Source organism: Balaenoptera ricei, unplaced genomic scaffold, assembly GCF_028023285.1.
Source record: "Balaenoptera ricei isolate mBalRic1 unplaced genomic scaffold, mBalRic1.hap2 scaffold_690, whole genome shotgun sequence".
NCBI lineage: Eukaryota > Metazoa > Chordata > Mammalia > Artiodactyla > Balaenopteridae > Balaenoptera > Balaenoptera ricei.
Window position 1 is genome coordinate 1 of NW_026777876.1, and position 21,209 is coordinate 21,209.

At 38.1% G+C, this 21,209-nt stretch overlaps 1 long non-coding RNA gene across 1 annotated transcript in view; it reads right to left on the reverse strand.

Moving 5' to 3' along the window:
* Window positions 1–11,924: 11,924 nt before the first annotated feature.
* Window positions 11,925–21,209, reverse strand: part of LOC132358922 (uncharacterized) — a 59,916-nt gene continuing 50,631 nt past the window's right edge. Inside the window, exon 4 of the long non-coding RNA XR_009500631.1 lies at window positions 11,925–12,095. This is a non-coding gene — a long non-coding RNA (uncharacterized LOC132358922). The remainder of the gene's footprint in view (window positions 12,096–21,209) is intronic.

The following is a 21,209-nucleotide window of genomic DNA, read 5'->3' on the forward strand; positions in this document are numbered from 1 at the left end:
TGTCTAAAAATCCTTCTCTGAGATCTCTGTCTTTCAATGTATGAATCTATGTAACATCTCAACAGCAGCTAAGAAAAGTGAGTGCTTCTACATGAAACTGGCTTGAATATTTAGATGAAGAGAACACAGTTTAAATTTTAAACAAAGTGAATACTCTCTACTTACAAGGGAGTGAGCTCAATGGACATGTAACTACAATCTTGGTATTAGAAATATGTCTTCTCAAAATAACATTACAGAAATACAACTTGAATTTGCTAAAATAAAAAGAGATTGTTTCTCTTTTCTCTGCTTCCCTATATGTGTGTACTTTATTCTTATCCTTCTGGGTGGGATGGCTTTTTTGTTCCTTCAATGAATGTGGGTACCTAAGATTATGTCTTTTGTTCATGAGATGAATCAGATGGGAGTGGGAAAGTGAAACATTTTAGTCTCATTTTAGATTCCTAGGGAAGAATCATGATCATCCAACCCTAGGTCAGAAGCTCATCCCTGATGAATCAACCAGAGGTTCGTTAGCTAAGAATATGACACCCTCTGTAGAGATCATGTGGATGGAAGGCGTTGCAGAGATGAACAGGGTAGAAAGTGTCTCCCAAAAAGAGAACACTGGAAAGATAGAACAATAAGTGTCCAGAAAAAAAACAAAGAAAAAGACCCTGAAAAGAAGGTGAGTTACACATCACTGAAGAGTTAGCCAGAAGGACAATTTCATCTAATAGACATTGGGGGTTCAGGGGAAAGGAGTGGTCACAGGTCATTGTTACCAAATGACCCAAGGACTCAGGAACTCTTCTTCATCTCCCAAAGGAGCTTGAGACCGAAACTCAAGAGCACTCCTTGTGTCAGCAGGAAGGAGGTACCACCTTCCCCACATCCACCCTCCTCTTCCTCCTTACTTTCATTAGGAGTCCCTAAATGGGCACATTGGTCTGAATTTTGCCCATTGCCTCCACTGTGTAGTATTTTCTTGTCGCTTTAATTTTCTAATTTTTGTACATGCAGTGTCTTTTCTTGCCTCTTAAAATCATAGATGAATCCAGGGTTTATTTACTTAAAACAGAAAGGTAATTTTCAGCAACTTGGGAATTTTCTTGTCTGTACCCAACACTATCATGGCCTATTTTGAAATGTGAAAGAACATGATGATTCCCAGCCTTAGTCTAACAAGGAGCTAAGTAACTCTGCAATGAAGCAAAATTCTAGATATTTAGCATTACTTTTCTTGTTAAAAAATTTTTTTTTAATATTTGGTTTTACCTGTGTTTTCTTACTGCTTTACCCCACTCTAGTAGAGGATTACCGCCCCCCAGTAATAAAAAGAGGCAAGCATAAAACTTGGAAGAAACCCTCGAGAATACATAAAGAAAAGCGAAATATTTGGATTATTGGTGGAGCTTTTCCCATTTTGTTTTCTACATTCACTATTTAAAATATGCTTCTTACACATAGAAGGGCAGCAAAATGCAATGGCTCTAACAACTTGCAAACATAAAATGTTAATTAAAATTTGTGGCTCTCAAAGTTTCTAATGGCCTATAAAATTCATTCTGCTATCAGAATTTCAGTTTCTGTTCTCTTTTCTTGATTGTATCTCTAATTATAGACTATAAGCTAAAATAATTTTATTTTTATATTTTACAAGAGCTATAAAAGAAAACCACCAAATGTTTAAAAATATAAATGGCTTCCTAAGATTGTTGGTGCAAATACTATTAAATAATTTGGTTTCACTATGAAGTGAAGACTTCTAACAGAAATGACTGTGCCTTTATTTCATGGATTAGAATTTAGGGAAAATAATTTCAAATACTGATAAGGTCTAATTAAATTATGGACATAATTCCATCTGTAGGTGATGATATTACATATTCATTTTCTTTTTTATCTAAATGGCACAAGAATGTGACAGGAAAAGGTGAGTTATCACTCCATTTTTTGAGTATACATACAAGTTTGGTTTCTTAATCTTACATAGTAGTTAAGAAGTCGAAATGATGACAAAGAAGAGTCAGAAATCAAGACAATGGTGATACTAATAGCTGCCATTCATTAACTAGCCCCATACACCACGCACTGAAACTCCACTTTTTACCACAACACTGAAAGTTACCATTTTATTTTTTTACCAGCTTTATTGATGTATATATATCATATATATACCCATAGAATTATATATTATATAGTATAAATATACATATATATATATATACCATAAAAGTCACCAAATTTAGGTGTAAAATTCAGTAGTTTCTAGTAAATTTGTAGTGTTGTACAACTAAGACCACAACCCAACTTTAGAACATTTCCACCCCCACATAAAGATCCCTCGTGTTCATCTGCAGCCACTCTTCATTCCCACTCCAATTCTAAGTGATCACTAATGTACTTTCTGTCTCTACAGATTTATATTTTGTGGATATTTCATATAAATAGAATTCTATAATCTGTGCTTTTTAGAATTTACTTATATCTGAGGTTCATCTGTGTTGTAACATGGATGGGCATTTGTATTATTTCCACTTTTTAGCTGTTGTAAATGATCTGCTGTGACCATTCATGTACAAATCTTTGTACAGACACACATATTTTTATTTCTCTTGGATGGACGCTCAGGAGTTAATTTTCAAATAAGTGAAAGCGGCATCTTTTTATATTCCCTTGAGCAACGAATGAGGGTTCCAATTTCTCCACATCTTCTCCAGCACTTGTTATTGTCCAGTGTTTTTATGTAGTCATTCGAGTGACAGTGAATTAGGATCTCACTGTGTTTTTTACTTGCATTACTAAAATGTCTAAAAATATTGAGAATCATGTATGTGCTTGGTCATTCCTATATATGTCTTCTTTGATGAAATGTCTATTCAAAAATAGTTGTTTATTTTTTATTGCATTTTTCTCTTCTGGTAATTGAGTATGCTTTTAAAATATATTTTAGATACAAGTCATTTATCATATATATGCTTTGGAATTTTTTTCTCCCAATCTGTGGCCTGTTTTTTCATGTATTAATGATGTCTTTTGAAGTTCAAAATGTTTGAATTTTGATGAAGACCAACTTATCTTTATTTAATCACTTGTGCTTTTGATGTTGTATCTAAGACTTTGCCTAACCCAAGGTCACTCTTTTACTTTACTTTTACTGAAGAGGAAACTGAGGTTTGGCAAGACCAAGGAGACACTTACATGCAAGACTGTGTTCCTCTGCAGGATATTGTCCTTGCACGACCTTCCTCTCCACTCACTGCTACCAGTGTAGAATTCAAGTGAAGTCTGATACTGGGCCAGGTTTTTTGCAAGCTGAAACGTTTCTACAGGCAGCATACCCATTTTGAGTGACTGAAGTTCACACAAAAGGACCAGATGTGTCTATCCAGAAAACTCTCCTCTAGTTTCTTCTGTGTACCTTTGGGATGAAGGTAAGAAACGTACCTAGAATATAATTTTTTACTAGGGAGTTTGAATGAGATAATGCAACTCTGCTTTTAGAGCATGAACTTGTTGATCAGCCCTGTCTGCAGCTGGCTGAGCTGTGGTCCTTACTGGGGAGGGAGGAACCTCATCATGGCATCCTGGTCTCAAGTGGGCCTTCTGGGTGTATGAAGTGTGAGATCCATGCTGGATACTCATGAGACGATATTCTATGTGAATTTGTCAACATTAACCTTTTTACTTCTACCAAATTACTATTTGGAAGTTCAACTATGTACTCAAACTTGAAAGGTTCTGTAAGCAAACACATAGTACAAGTAAGTTTCTGAGGACCATTTAATCATCCCAAAATGGAAAATAATTTTCTTTGAGTTTAAGACCTATAAAAGTATACATTTAAGCTCAACACTGTCCTCTAAACTTTTAAAAAATTTTCTATACAAAAAATTTTTATATGAAAATCAAAAGAAATGATTAAATTTGGAGTGATCAAAAATTTCAACTGTATTATCAAATTAGAAAAATGGACTATGTATTGTGACATGCCAACAATTAAGGCTAATCGCAGTGTATGCTGGTTTGATGTTAAAACTGACCAGAGAAATTTTATGATGAATAAATTGTGGAGACTGGCTCATTTTGTATATTTAGAGAGCATTTCAAAAAAGTGTTCTTATGGGAGGCAGCCTCTAAGGTGACCCCCAAAGACCCCTATCTGCTTGTATCCCCACTGTTGTGTGATTCCCCCTTCCCTTAAATATGGGCTAGACTTATTGACTTCTTTCAAACAAATAGTATATAGCAGAAGCATGAATAGAGGTACTGCTTCCAAGATAAGTGACAAAATGACCTGCTCTCCCTCTCTTACTCACTTGCTCTGGAAGAAGCCAGTTTCATGCTATAAGCTGCTCTATGGACAGGCCCACATGGTAGACACTGGGCCTCTTGCCAACAGTCAGGTAGGCCCTGGGGCTGGGGAGTGTCATTCTCTGGCCCTGGGGAGTGGCCATATCTTCAAGGGATCCTCAGCAATGAGAATTTTCAAATCTACAGAAAAGTAAAAATATCCTTTAAATCAGTATGACTTTTGGAAAAACTAATTATTCCAATTACATGGAGACTGGTCAAACCAAGAGAGGGTGAGTTCATTTTAAGTATCCCTCTATTCTCCAAGCATGTTACAGGTAAGGGCTAATGAGAAAACGCTATCAGCAGCCAATGTCACCGCACTAAACTCTGTGGGCAATGAGCTCTGACCACCATGCTGACATCATAATCTAAACAGTTCCTGGCACTGTTTTACTTGAGGGCTGCACTGAGGGACCAAGGATGTCTTGCTCATTCAAACTGCACATTCTTAATACTTGATGTTCTAACTACTAGAATTTAGGGGTTTATTTTATATTCTTGGTTCAGTGGTAGCTTACTTATTTAGCAAAGGATACAATTCAAAATCAAGCAATTAAAGGGAGCAAAATTTCTTATAACTTATCTCTCTTCAGTTATATTATAATGAATGGTTCTAAGCTACTAGGTATGGAGAACACAGCAATGATGAAAATGGAAATAAACAGGGTATCTTTCAAGGCAGCGCGACTCAAAATGTGCTGATGACTGCAGCATCAACAACATCTTGTATTAGAAAAGCAAATTCCCTGCCCCTAGTCCCAAAATACTGGATCAGAATCTCTGGGTCTGGGGGGGTCCTCCCAGTGATTCTTACGTCCTCTGAAGTTTGAGAAACACTACACTAAAGAATTTGCTTTCAAAATGTGGCCTTGTCCTAGAACCAAGAGAGTCTCCAAGACTGGCTAAAATTTGATAGCAAATGTAATATAGAATTCTATATTTTTCATTTTCCATTCTGCTGAGGATTAGATGTTAGTAAACCAAACTGGACTTATGATTATTCATAATTTGTGGTTATTCATAATATTATGGTTATTCATAATTTGTATTCATAACCTAAGATCAATTATTCGAGTTTAGTGTCGAAACCAGTTTCACTATGTATTTTAGAAATCTGGTTGCAAAACTCCTGCACTAGAAAATAGTCAAAAGTTCCACGTTTTTTCAAGAATGACATTTGGTTATCAGCGCATCATCAGTATACACAGTGGGACTGGTGAAATCTGTTGCTGACTGAGAGGCCAGATTTAGAAGGAAGAATTAGGCCTCATTAGGTATAGTTAAGCAATGAGATCATGCATCTAAGAGAAAAAGCAATAAATCTTTCTTTCTTTCTTTCTTTTTCTTTCTTTCTTTTTGTTTTTATTAATATTTCTTTGCCTCTGTCAAGAGAAGTGTTACTGCCTGGGACCTTTCCTGGTCCCCAGGTTTTGGAGGATCTGAGACTGGAGGGAATAAGGATGGGGGTTGGTACATTCCCCACCTTGAGTTCAAGGATATGGAGGGCAGTGCTTTGTGTGGGGATGCGGGGGAGGAGTAGGTCTGATGGTTCAGGACTCAGAGAAGACTGTGTGAGGAGTTTCTGGAAGGAAAAGAAGTATTGAGACAAAACTTCCCTTCTTCCCCAGTGAGGCTGTGAGTCCCTCTGAAAAATTCTTTGCATTTCTGGAAACATTTTTTTTTTTTTTTTTAAATCTGTGCAGCAAGAGTAACTTTTTCTAGCAAATAAAACTGTGAACTGGAAAAATGAATAATCAAAAGAGGAGGGCCTAGGTGGGAAGGGGATTTGGTGATCCCCAGGATCAGCCTGGCATCTTCCTATCTACCTGCCCAATTTAGTATCTTTCAATTCAGTCATGAAGGGGTTTCCAGGGCCTCTAAAGTGGATGTGCCATATGCCCTGACCTGGGAATTTTGCTCTCTCCTTCAATTTAAGACATCTTTAATCCACCTCTCTCTTCTCCCCAAATTTCAGTCCTCCCTGTGTTATGGTCAGAGATGGTCCCTTTCTCGTGGATTTCTAGGATAGAGACGTCTGCCCCTTTCTTCATACTCATTCCCTTTATTCTACTGCCCTAAGTCTGATGATTATGTTTACCTTTAATTCACCGGGAGGAGGATGTCATGAGAAGGTCGGTGAGGGCCAGGCCTGGGGAAGCGCCACTGGACTGAGGAAGGAGGCTTTGGGTAATATTTCAGAGAAGAGCCTCTGGAAAGGCCGTTCAGTGGGCTGCTTCCTGCCTCTTCCTCAGCTTTTATTTCCAGACTCCATCTACCTCCTCCTTCAAGAATCTTCTGCCTCAAACTAACCTTGCTGCTGACCTCAATCTCATCATCTACTACCTTTAGAGTATCTAGATTCACTGATTCCCAATAACTGATCTCTTCCCTTTTCCTCATTTCCAATAGTTAACAGTTTCCGTCACCTTTGAAATCCCCTTAAAATGCTGATGTCTGTCTCCTAAAACCTGCCATGCTCTTGCCTACCTCTGTTTATCCTGTGTGCCTAGTGGCCCCTGCACATGTCTTTCCCACCAGAGACAGGGAGGTCCCTGTCCCCTTGCTCATGCTATGCTCTCGGCCTCCTACACGTGTCTGCTCACGTTACTATTCTCCAAATTGTCAGTCCTTCTTTAAATTTATGTAATTCCGACACATGCTTAAGAACTAGTGATTTATTTTCTAGTCTTTAAAGTATCTACCATGACCTCTACCTAGTTGAATACTTTTTTCCCCCAAATTCTTTCTGCACTTCTAGTGAATTACAAATGGTTGCAAGCCATGATTTATATACATTTGCTGTTGGCCATTGGGCTATTAACAAATGATATATTGCTGATTGAGATAGCAACATTTGGAATATATAAGATGGATTTTAGTACCTGATAAATAGAAATTGTCCCCCAAATAGGTGTTACGTGGTGAATAAGAGGTGGTGGGTATGCAGAATAAATCTGATCCTACTGAGAAAAATATTTCTGTATTGAAAAATCACTGTGAAATGCAGGTAACAGTCGGATCATATTCTCTTGGAATTGGTAAAGTGCTAGAATTTTATAGGTGACAGTGAGTGGCCTGGGTTTTCCCTTTTTGCATCTAATATTCCAGACTTGGGTCTGGAGAAGTCAGCACCCATAAATGCCAATTGGAAAAGGCAAAATAGTGTACACAGTAAAATAAAATCCCAATAAAAGCCTGTTCTCTCTAGCTAAAGGACCAGAATAAGTGAGGCCTAAAGATACAGAAAACTTTTAGGCAATAACTGTTCTACTCCCGCCAAACACCACAGAAAAACTACAGCCCCCTCCCCAACCCTACCAGCAAAGTCCAATCTGGGAGTCTAGACTTCCACCCCTGCCAGTCTGCAATGAGGCACCCCAGTGCTAACTCCCCCAGGCCCTGGGTGTCAGAGAAGCCCTGAAAAGGTATTGCCAGAGTCGCTCCAGATCTTTGCTCAAAACCCATCTACCCCCAACTTTAGTAGGAGTGTCCTCGCTCACAACCCTCCAACCCTCCCCACCCCAACCTTTAGCAGGAGTGAACATAAATCCTTAAGCTAAAGGGTCCAGAGATAAGAAAGGAAGCTACACACACAAAAAAAGAAAAAAAAGAAACAGATGGAGCCGCTTGAGACGAAGATGGCAACGAATCTGACCTCCAACGGACCCTGAGTCTCATTATATGTTGATTTTACTACATTAGCATATTAAATGACACACCTACTGGTGGCCAGGACCAGACATTAAGGACCAAAAATGGATATAAAGGGGGTGGTACCCCACTCCCTCAAAAAAGCCCTGCCCCTTCCCTGGTTAACTAAGGCATGTGTCTCCCCATCCTCTGCCTCACTCCTCTTCCCTTTGTCTTTACTCTTTACAGTTAAATCACTTTCACCAGGTGGGTGAGAAGTTGATCTATGAACTTAATTCCTTCTTCTCCCTTTTTTTTTTTTTTGCCCATAGAATAAGGCTTGTGCTGTGTGGATCTCTCGTTATTCTCCTACTCGAAAAAAAGAACCCTGCCCCGCTGAGCTGGGCCTGAACAAGGTCCATATGACTTAATTCTGCAACATAAGGAGCCAGGATATTCATCCTCAGCAGGTGGTAATGCCGGTGGTAATGAGTGACCATCTCAGCAGTGTCCCTGAAGACCACAGAGACCCTGGACTTCCACTTCCACCCAGCAAGAACAAGGCACACTAACCCCTCCCTGCAGAGGTGGTTTCAGAGTCAGGACTCTCACCACCATCCAAAGGTAATGAGGCTCTTCCGTGATGTCAGGTTAGGCAAAAGGAGGAGCAGGAACAAGGCACCCATGCCCCTCCCAGCAGGAGGTATCAGTGAAGGTCCAGTGGGAGCCAGAAATCCCAACCCCACTGAGCAGTAACAAGGAACCCCTCGCTCCCTGGGTGAGAACAGAGACAAATCCAAAACCTGGAGACCATGACCTGGACCCCCATTTCCACCAGGCAGTAATGAGATGGCTTGTCATCCCCTGCTAGAGTGGTGTCAGAATAGGCAAGTCAAACAGAAAATTTATATGATATCCAGAATCTCATAATGTAATACTCAAAACACCCAGGTTTTTATTCAGAATCACTCGTAGTAAGAACCAAGATGATCACAACATATATGAGAAAGGACAAAGACACTCAATGGACACCAACAACAAGATGTCAGACACAGTGGAACCATCTGATTCCAACATTCTTGCATAGCACTGATATTTCATAGGAAAATAAAGAGATCTGATTTATTTGCAGCAAGAACATTCAATAAGTAGGAAATGGGAGAAAACAAAACCACTGTCTTAATTTACTAAAATCTTTACATTGTTTTCTAAACTGCTTTGCAGAGTCTTGCATTAAGAATATGAAATTTAAAGCTGTAGGGAATCCAAAAGGGCTACAGCAGTCCGGTATGAATCATAAGAATTTCTTTATTCCAGGACATGTTTTACTGCCTGGGATATCTACTACTACGGTCTAGAGTTTGGGGAAAGTCCTTAGCTTACCGTCTTGTGGATGTGGATAAATGATGTGGAAGCACTCATAGATTATGGGAAGTTGCATCCTAGACCACTGGGTAAGCTTCATAAATAACAGTGTTAATCACAGAGAACAAGATGGTATGAGATACACTATGTGACATTGCCATGGACCGTAAACCTTTTCAGACAGGGCTGGATGGTGAAAAGGAGGAACCACCCCCGAGTCAGGAGGACCTGGGTTCTGGTCTCAGCTCAGTGCCTGACTGAAAAGAAATTACTTAATCTCTCTGATCATCAGTTTTTTTATCCAGTGTGTGAGATGAGGGATGTCAAAGCCAGTTGTAAAATGCTATCATTCTCACTACGCAATATAAATACCTACAATCTTCACAGTTGTCTTACAAAACAGAACATGTTATGCATATTCAGGATTATTTTGTTACAACTACACAAACAAAACAATCTATGTGTAAAAATGGTATTTAAATTTCTATGAAGACAGTTATGTATTTTAATTTTGATCTTTTTCAGTAGTGTACATTTTAATCTCCTTAAAAGTACCTTTTATGGCTATCGCATATATACCCCAGGGTTGGTTAACTCAGAAAGCCACTAGACTGATGTCATACACATTTGATCTGACGTCCCATCGTGAATTCAGTTTTTCCATTTGTGAGGGTCTCCTGATCCTAAGAGGCTTTGCAGTGGCACACCAGGGACCGGGTGTTGTCAGATCATGGCATAAGACCCACATCTATGAAACAACTACAGTCCAACTCCAAAAAAAGATGTAAGTGGCATGTGTCAAAGAAGAAATAGAGTTCTATATTGCGTTTTAGGTTTAAAAGCTGTCAGAAGTATCTTATTTGAATTCACCTTGTCATAAACAAGGTAGCGGGGAGGGAACAGAGAATCACTGTTTCAAAAGCTAGGAACCTCACTGAAATCATTAAGATGTTGTGAAACAAAGCTTTGGCTCTGGTGTACAAAGAAGCCATTTGAATGTGTTTCTGTATCTTCTGTAATACTTTCCAGCAGATAGGGCTCACTTTTTCTTGTTGTTATTGTTATATTACTTTTCCCCAATTGTTTGTTGGCATTATTGCTTTGATTTGTCTTTTAAAATTTGCAAAATAATGTGTGAAAGTTATGCAGAAGACGTAAAGAATAAAAATAAATGAACGCTCATGTGTAACCACTCTTCCTAAAAAGAAAACTTACCCATATCTTTGAAGGTCTCTGTTGGTCCTTCTTTAATCCTAACCTGTTTGTTATTTCCACTGTTTTTCTTTACAGTTTCATCAATATGAATATACTGCTAAATAAGATACTGCTTTGGCTTGCATATTTTGAACTTTAAAAAAATGGAATCGTACTGTATGTATTCTGCAACTTGCTGTTTTGCTCAGTGTTACAGTATTCATTATTATGAAAATTTTACTGTAGTCTATAGTCATTGCTTTATTGTATCCCTTATAAAATTATATTAAGCAAACGCATCCATTCCAATTGATTGGATTGTTTTTCCCCCATTTTTGACATCACAATAAAAACAGCTATGAATATTCTTAAATGAGTTTTCTATATGAAGGAGCTGGAATTTCTCTAGGTTATATACAGTGCAATTGCTGTGTCAAAATGTTTACACATTCACACCTACTAAATTATGAGAAACTGTTTCCCAAGGTGGTTGTAACAATTTACATCCCCACACGCAGTTTAAAGACAATGTCACCTTTTTAAAAATGTGCCCAATTTGGTGTTGTTTGGGAAACGGTATCTCACTGTGTTTTAATTTACATTTCCTTAATTACTAAGGCAGCACACAAAGAAAAATAATTTTAGTTAGTAATAAATGCCAAGAAAAATAAACAAGTCAAGGAGAAACAGATGGAAAGGGGTTACTTCGGAAGAAGGATCAGGGGCGAGGTCTCCCCACGGAGGGTCATCAGTGTTAGAAACAAGTGACGAGATGGGGTGAGCCAGGTAGTGAGGTAGGGGCAGGGGGCTGCAGGGCAGAACAAGTGGGTTCCAGCACTAAGAAGAGGCAGAACAGTCTTTCCTTTTAAGTGCTGAAACTAAGTATTTTTAGCTGATGCGTTAGAGGACAGGCCAGAAGGATCTCAGCTAGACTGGGAGATTTAAGCAGATGGTGTTGAAGAGAAAACAGAGCTTTGGGTATGAAAAGGGGGTGTGTAGGGAGCCATACATGGTGCCTATTTATTCTCTTAATTAGGATCTGAATTACTTTGCATTATATAAAAAAAAAAAAAGAAAATCACATGTGAAAACAAATTTTTAAAAATCCTTGAAAAAAATTAACCTGTCCTGAATTATTTTAAACTTAAAAGAACAATTAAGATCTTTCTAGATTTACACAATTTAAACAAATTTTGATCTATTGAATTTAAGATCTGTGTGGTTTTATAGGACAATGCCCTGGCCTGTCTGTGTTAAATCTAGATGAAGCATTTCCAGTCCTTTGGAGATGCCTCTTATTATTCCCCAAGTTTTATTATCTGCAGTCCCAATGGGCCATTCATTTTCTGGAGTGAAAAATAATCCTTGCTTTCCTACCTTGAATGTTAAGCTGAGTTGAGTGTCGCCATTAATTCCTAGAAAAGGATTCACTTGCTATTGATCAGTGGAGTCTAGAGGAGCCCAGAGGAAATTTTTCTTATTTTTCTTGTTGGATCACTTAGGGTTCTCTTGCAAGCAGATGCCAAGATGAAATCAGACATGTAAGCGATCTGCCAGGGAAACACCTGTGGAGGATAAAGAAGTGATGGAGCAGGAGTAGGAGGGAAAAGCATTCAAACTGCCTTGCAGATCTGACACCTGTGAAAGGAGACAGGGAAAGGGAGGCTTGTGGAAGAAGAGCCTCAGACTTCAATGCAGCTCTGAGAAAGTCTTGGCTACACGTATAGGGAGTCCCGGAGCAAAGGCTGCCAGCTATGGTAATCCCACATAGGGCAGGGACGGCCCTGTTCCATTATCCAAACATTGGCTGGGAGCAGCCTGGGGAGAGCACAGCCTCGGTGTAAAGGCTGTCAGGGGTCCCAAAGGTCCAGAGGCACAGCAGCTGGAGGCTGTCACTTTCTCACACTCCTCACAGTAGGTTCTTTTGAAGGGTGAGTTGGAAAATATACCTCCTTAGCTGCCACTTAGAAATAAAATATATCAAATTTGCTATAACAAGATGCTTACAGTCTTTGATGTCTGCATAACAATGAAATATGATAAATACATCTGGGTTTCTAACCAATATGCTGATCTATCAATTGCCATGTATAAGAATAGCTCACTGGTTTTCCTAATGATATTGAAGGGAAATAAGAATGATTTGGCTCAAGAGATTATTTTAAAGGACTTTGTTTATAAACAAATTAAAACCTCACAGTATTTTTCAATAAAGAATATTCCATTTGGTTTATATTTTTAATTCTCCAAAACCCTTCCCTGAATGAGCCTGCCCCCTGCCCCCATGAACACATTTGGTTTTGGTTCAGTTTGATTTACTAATTTATCTCAATAGTTATAACATCAGATTTATTTTAAAATTCCTTCATAACCATTTAGTGACAATTCTTTACTCTCATTATAAATAGAAAACAAGAAAATATTGAAATGTATATTTGTGCACGTGTTGTGGTCTATGTCTTTTTGTTTTATTTCCAACTCCCAAACTTCTTGGCTATTCTGGTTAGTTTTTACATGGTTTAAACAGAGGTTTTCTGTGCATCTCAAAAGTTTTCCTTATGGAACGTTTTTCGACAACATTTTGCTCGATTAATTTAGATGTGATTTCCCAAAGGGCACCTGACTTGAAAAAATTATTTTATTCATTCAGGGATTGACAGTGCCCAGATTTTAGGAGAACAAAAAAACCCCAGAGAATATGGGCAGGAGTGAAGTAAAAACTGCAACATAGTTTTGAATTTTGAGTTTTCACCGTGAGTATATTTCAAAGGTATCTATGTACATTTTACTTTTAATACTCTGAATAAAGATGTGCCATCTAAACAAGTTCAGATTGACTACAGTTCAGGGTTTTAAAGCATGTAAACTCTTTGGGGAGCTTTACCTTTATAAACCTTGTAATAACAAAGCCATATGAGTCCTACAATCATTATTCATACTTCTTAGTTTCTCACAAGGTAAGCATTATTGACTCTTCTTTCTGCAGAGCATACCTCATTTTAAAACACATTGAATTACGGTTATCAAATTGTGTTATAGTAAATAATCTTGTTTGGTTAATGTACATGAAAGGCTAATTGTGTGGAGATAGAGAGCAAAGTGTTGCAATTTTGCCTAAGATTGGAGAGGGTAAAGGTTAAATTGTTCCTTGAAAACATAAAAACAGAGAGCAGAAAACAACTCTCAATACTATTCTCTGCCATCTTCTTCACACAAGACATATATTATGTCAATGAAATTCAGATAACTAAAAAGCCAAGTGAAAGCAGGTATAAAAATCTCCTATCTTTCAGTTTACCTTTTCTTAGATACTGGCAGGTTTGTTATAACTCAGTGGGTAGCATCACCTGGAACATAGAATTTACTGGTTGTGATTTGTTGTGTTGTTCTAGCTGTAGCTTCAGGGTTTCAAATATACATTTTTACTTATCACAGCCTATCTTCAGCTTTTATTATACCACTTCACAGGTAGTATAAGAACCTTACAGCAGTGTACTGTTTTCTCCCCTTGGGCCTTTTTGCTATTATTATCACAGGTTTAATTAACCACTTATACATTTTATTTACCCACCTATTGATGGATATTTGGGTTGTTTCACTTTCTGGTTATTATGAATAATTCTGCCAGGAACAGTCATGTGTGAGTCTTTCTGTAGACATAATGTTTTCATTTCTCTTGAGTAGTTACCTACTAGTAGAATTTTGCTAGGACATGTGGTAAATTTCTGTTTCACAATTTAAGGAAGTGCTAAGCTGGTTTCCAAAGTGGCTGTACCATTTCACACTCCTGCCAGCAATGTTCCTCTCCACACCCTCACCAATATTTATCTTCTTTCTCTTCTCTGTTAGCCATTCTTGTGGATGTGACTGGGGTTTTAATTTGCATTTCCCTAATAGCTAATGATATTGAACATCTTTTCATGTGGCGTTCACCATTTGTATACCTTCTTTAGGGGAAATGTCTATTCAAATCTTTTGCCCATTTTTAAATTGAATTATTTTGTCTTCTTCTTATTGCGTTTTTAAGAGTTCTTTATATATCCTGGCTACAAGTTCTTTATCAGATATAAATGGCGGATATTTTCTCACAGTCTGTGGCTTATCTTTCCACTTTTTTTTTTCAGTATTTTTTCCAGTTTATTGAGGTATGAATGACAAATAAAAATTGTATATACTTAGGTTGTACAAGTGATTTTTTTAAGTGCCATATGTGATGATTTAATATACATATGTATTGTGAAATGATTACCACAATCAAGTTAATGAACACATCCATTACCTCACATAGTTAGCTTTCCCTAGTGAATTTCAAGTGTACAGTATAGTATTAACTAACTATAGTCACCAGGCTGTACATTAGATCCCCAGAACTCGTTCATCTTATAACTGGAAGTTTGTACCCTTTGACCAGCATCTCCCCATTCTGTCCACGTCCGAGCCTCTGGAAACCACCGTTCTACTCTCTGGCTTTATGAGTTCAACTTTTTCAGATTCCATATGTAAGTGAAATCACACAGCATTTACCTATTTGTGTCTGGCTCATTTCACTTAGCATAATGTCCTCCAGGTTCATGCCAATGGCAGGATTTCCTTCTTTGTTATGGATAAATAATATTTCATTATATGTCTTTATAGATATATGTGAAATATATATATGTATTTGAATATATCGCATTTTCTTCATTCATATAAAACCTCACATTATTTTTTTTAATTTACAAACTAAACCAATATAGAGGCGTATTCTGTAGTCTCCTTTTTCTATTTATCTGTAAGTACAGTGATTCTCTATTGTGCTCCTATCCTCAGGCACCCTTAATTGGTTTACTGTGAATAGGGTTTCTTCTGCATGAACACATGCTAATTATTTATTTGGAGTTTCTCACACAATAATTGCTATCCCTGACCCAGTGGTCCCAAACCACTCAGGTGTCTCTAGAATGTTCTGTGCCTAGTGACGCTGACATACAACTATGGAAACCAGCCCTCCTTCAGTGTTTATTATGTGATGTTCAGACCGCTCAGACTTGTTTGCCTCATTGCCTTTATTCCTATTAATACCACATCCCATTAAAGCAGAAAAACACAACAACTGGATACACATAAAAGAGGTCAAGCTTAACTAAGAAACTGGTTCTTTATCCCTCTCTTTGTATCTAATGTTTGGTTTATCTAATTTACAATAGGAAATGGGGTGAATTGGCTCACTTACTAAAAGCAGAAGTCAGTGGAGAAGAAAAATTAATTAGTCAGAGCAAGGGTTCAGCATGCAGTAGCAGGTTGGCCATCTGTGCAGGAGAACAGAAAGCTGCATTCCTGCAGGAGGTCTCTCTAAAGGAGGCCATGCAGCCCAAGGAGGCGCACAGAACTCTAGAACCGACATACATTCATGCTGTGTGTGACCTGCCTTCATCTAAACCTCTTTCTGTCTCACTAGAACTTCTTACTACCTGGCATGATTTACCCAGCATTAGCCCCAAAATTGCAGTAAACTTTCTGGGAAGAGAATAACTTTCCAGTTGGAAAACAGTATTCTTTGCTCTCCCAGTGGCCTTACCTTCTGGGCCCCTGACTCTGCCTAGGCACCTCTGCCCCTGAATTGCTCTCACTGACCACCTGACTTTCTTTTGCTTCTGTCAAGATCCCTAAGCCCCCTTTAATGGAAACACAGAGTGTTCAATGACAGTTGCAGGAATACCCATCAAAAACGGAACACAAGTCACTGACCTATTAGAAGACATTGCAAACCAAATAATTAGCTATTCTCAAAATCAAAGCTCACACTGGAAGCCAGAACTCCCAAAGCCAAGGAAACTACCTGACTGACAAAAATGTTAACATAGCCACTTCCCAAGAAAATTTGTCCTCTGCCACCTACATACTTCCCCTTGCTCAATCTTTTTTACAGATGGGAAACTCTACTTAAGGAACCTACGGCACAACAGCCTGCTAAAACCTGAGGCTGAACAATCTCATTGGAAACAAGCTGGATGTTTTGCCACTCAGATGGATTCTGGAGACACCCAGATGGCCACTTGGTCTCTTCTTGGTTACTTGCCGAAAATTTAGTACACAGCATCCATAAGGTTACACATCAGGACAAAGGGAATCTTGAAGATCTCTTTTACAAGTATTGGTGGGACAAGGATGAAAGCTAACTCTTTTATATGGCCCAGGGATCATGTATTAGTATCTCTATGCTTTTGTCCAATGCACGGCTAAAGTCGTAGAACTGAAGCTCTCTATTTGTGTCTGTCTGTATGTATTTTTGTCTATGAATGTGTAGTAAGTTTCTACCTTTGGATGGTATTACAAAATTGCACTATGAAATTTCTTAAAGAGAATTCTGTTTTGATTAGCTTAAACATAAACAAACACACATAAATTGAATAGTTCTAAAATTACCAGAAATTAAGGAAACTGAACTTCTGATATTTTCATGTGCTTAAAAATGTATTCTTATGGAAACTAACTAAAAAGTTTGTAAAATTCAAGTTTACATAATTAAGGCAAATCTTTGTCAAAAAAGACTAGCTTAATATTATTGGTTTAATAAAAACAGCTATGTTTTCAACATCATACATTTTTATTCTACCTGGATATGCTCTTCCTAAACTTATAAATTTTTTCTGATTGAATAAACTAGCATTGTATCTACCAGATGTTTCAGATTATGAAAAATGTAAATTTTTGTTTAACCAAATTGAATCATTATTCAAACCAATCTTATCTTAACAGTGCTTATGCTTTGTGGTATGAAGATAGTTTCCAAGATCTTTAGGTAACTTAAAACGTTAGACTTATGCTAAACTGAGTTAAATAATAGTATTCTTTAGATACCTATACATTTTTAAATAAGATAAAATACTGAAAATTAGTTACTAAACATAATTTTAAGTTTATATGATTTTGCCTCTAATTTTCACATGGAAAAGAGAGGGTACAGACTTTTTACTTACTATAATATTTTATGTTAATATTTCTCTTCTTCATTTTAGAATCCCTCTTTTAAGATGCCTGATCTCCAGAACTCTAAAACGCTCATCTTTTCCACTTCCTCTCAACAATTGTTCAAATGATTTTGCAGGAACAACGCCAAACAAGAGTCTTCAGGAGATTATTCCTTAGACCCAGATTTGCCCCACTCAAAGGTTTATGATTGCCTCTGTGTTGTTCAACAATGAATGACATTTCTTGGTCATGAACAAAACTGAGGCCCAACCGTTTTGAATTCTACCTGTGATTTGTGATCTCAGAAAACGGCAACAGTTAAGAAATCACCCTATCCTCTGTTTTCTGAAATCCTCCACCTTTTGTGTACCACAAAGAACCACCCCACTTAAGATAAGATTTGCTACCCAGGCCTTCTCAGGATTCCCCTAAGACCTGGAGATCACTCCCTTGTTTATCGGTGACCAGGGAAACACCAACTTTTCCCCTTTTGCCTTAACCTGCTGATAAGACCAGGCACTGATCTCTCAACTTCCCTTTCTTTGTTCCATGAATGATTCGCTGAGCTCAGAACTGTTTGTCCTTCTAAAACTAGCCAGACACAGAGATGAACCTTCCTGTTCATCTAACTGACTGAGACTTCACCTAATTGCAAAATAATTCCAACTGTAAATCAGCCCCACCTGTAACTTTTCTACTTTCCCTAAAAAAGTCTAAGGTCAAAACCACCCTGCAAGACATTCTGATCTTCTTATTGCAAAAGCCTGAATAAAATCAATCCTCTTACTTGTTTTGTCTTTGAAAACATGAATCAGGGCATATATATCCAGCAATCTATGTGGGCATATTCTGTTACATACATTAATGGGGCATACATAGCTACAGTGACAGCTGTATTAGCATCCTAAAAAGAACTAAATAATCTATATAGCCAAATGAGGGACAATGCGGAGAGAATCACCTGGAGTGGGGTGGAGAAACTGACTTAAATGTGCTAATTTTTCCAGGATTTTTTACTTTTCAAAAATTAGGAACTGAGGGCAAGAGATGCACCATTAATTTATTTGAGACAGTTTCATAATTAAGCAAGTACACTTAAGGAACATATTAAACTACTACTTTGGGAATAATTTTAGAATAACAGCAAAGTTGCAAAAATAGTACAGACTGTTCCTTGTACCCAGTTTCCCCTAATGTCTCCATTTTATCTCCTCACTTAAGAGTGTAAGCTATACTTCTTAAATTTTTTACGGTTTCCTTAGAGTTTACAATATGCATTTTTAAAATAATCTAATCCCACCTTGAAATAACACTACACCACTTGATGGGTGCAGGAACTTTATAACATAGTATTCCCAATTCTTTTCTCCCATCCTTGTGACGTGGCTGTCATTAATTTCACTTACCCATGTGCCATAATTCCTTAACACATTGTAACTATTGTCCCTTAAAACAGTTATATGTTATCCATTAGGCCACCAGGGCTGATAAAAGTTATTTTTTAGATTGATTAAGAAGCAGAGAACTCAAGGATTTAATTTTACCAGCATTCATTTCTCCTTGGAAGTTCCTCCTTTATGTAGCTATAATTTTCTGATCTTTGTCAGTTGTTCTGTTTTTAATGTTTGTGGTAACATAGGTGCCAAAGGCTTCAAATTCCTCTAATGTCCTTGTTTTTGTCTCTCCTCTTTTTTTTTTTTTTTTTTTTTTAATACTTATTTATTTGGCCGAGCCGGGTTTTAGTTGCGGCATTCAGGATCTGGTTCCCTGACCAGGGATCAGACCTGGGCCCCCTGAATTGGGAGCACAGAGTCTTAACCACTGGACCACCAGGGAAGCCCCTTGTCTCTCATCTTGATTTGGGGGTTTCCCTAAGTACTGTTGCTCAGCTTGAGTCTGTGTCTTGCAGTTCTCTTGGCTGTGATCTACTCTTAACTATCCTGGAGGCCTGCGGGTGTGATGGTGAACTGTGCGGGAGGGAAAACATTCTATAATCTTGCAGTAAATCCCAGTCTCTAGTGGGACTCTGTTTGAGGGTGTGGCCTTCACAACTGTTTCTGACTCTCCCCAAGGATATGGCTCTTTCCCCTGCACCTACGCCTTCCCTTGGCTGCAGCATTTCCTTGAAGCCCTATCCCCTGCTGACATGTTCCCCCAACACACCGCATCACATGAGAAAGGAAGGATGTAGAAGGCTGAATTGGGGGAGAATTTATTTCCTCTAGCTGGGATAAGATTTCAGAATTGCACTCTGGCCAAGTCCTTTCTCTGGAGAGTAAGATTCTGCTACATAGAAAGCTCCATTGCCACCCCTTCGTCCCCACCCCCTCCAGAGCCACCTCGGGCACCTCTCTCCATCCTCACCATGAGAGCCTGCAGGGGTTCCTGAAGGTAATGCCCCCCAAGCGTCTGGCTCCCAGGATTTTCTCCCTCTCAACTAGTCATCCTTGGCTTCCAGCAGTTTGTCAAAATTACCTTTTAAGTCATCCTGCTAGTCTATGGCTCCTGCTGCGAGTAAGCAGATCTTGACTCCTATATCTCTCTGGATGTGCCTGGCTCTCCAACTTTCGGGGTGACAATTAGCCTTGCAACTTTAGTTCTTTGATGAGTCTATGAAAACTTGCTGATTTCCAGTTTTTCCAGATTTTCCTTATCGTAAGGATAGGAGTGATGACTTCTGGAAACTGCTTCTCTTAATGTTAACATCTTATATAACCATAGTACAGTTGTTAATACTAAGAAATTAACATTGGTACTACACTATTAAGTAAAATGCAGAGTTCATTCTACTTTCACCAAGCTTTTCCATTAACGTCCTTTGTCTGTTCCAGATCCAAATAAGAATAACATGTTGCATTTAGTTACCTATCTGCCTAGTCATCCTCAATCTGTGAGAGCTTCTCAGTCTTTTCTTGATTTTCATGACTTTTTCAAGTTTGAATATCTCTCATTTTGCTTTTTTTCTGATATTTTCTCATGATTAGACTTGGGTTATGGGTTTGGGGGAAGCATAGTACAGAGGTGAATGCTTTTCTTATGCATCATATCAGAGGGTACATGATTTCAAGATGACTTGTAATTGAGGATGTTATCAGGACCACTAGACTTAGGTGGTACCTGCCAGGTTTATTCACTGTAAAGTTATTCTTTTTCTCTCTCAAATCTCTGTTAGCTAGAAACCCAACACTAAACCCAATACATGATCAAAATAAAACTCCACTTCTTGGAGGCAGGAATATCTAAATATCTTTATATATTATTTGTAATTTTTCTGTAATTTATTTTTCTGGTCAATGATTTATTTATATAAGTATGGACTCATGGACATTTATTTTATTCTTTGGTTTATAATCTGGTATTTGGTTGTTTGTTTTGTTGCTCAATTTGTTAAAATTCTCTAGTTTAATCTCTGGGCTTATAATTCATTCAGTCTGTGTCTGTTTTAAGTAAATGAATGTCCAGTTGCTGTTTCTCCCTGCAGGTGCCTGTCACTGTCTAGAGTTCCTGTTGGTTGCTTGTCCTGCAACCTCAGTTTTAGGAAGGGTTTGAAAAAAGTCATTAATTTCCAACAACACTCTTTCCAGCTCTCTACATCTCTGAAGTCAATTGTAAAATGTTGATATCTGCCTTTCCTGCCTATCAGGAACACCTTTCCATTTATTCAGAAAAATGTTTCAGAAAAACACCTGGTAAAACATGATCTAAGAACTCACATGAAAATAATGGAT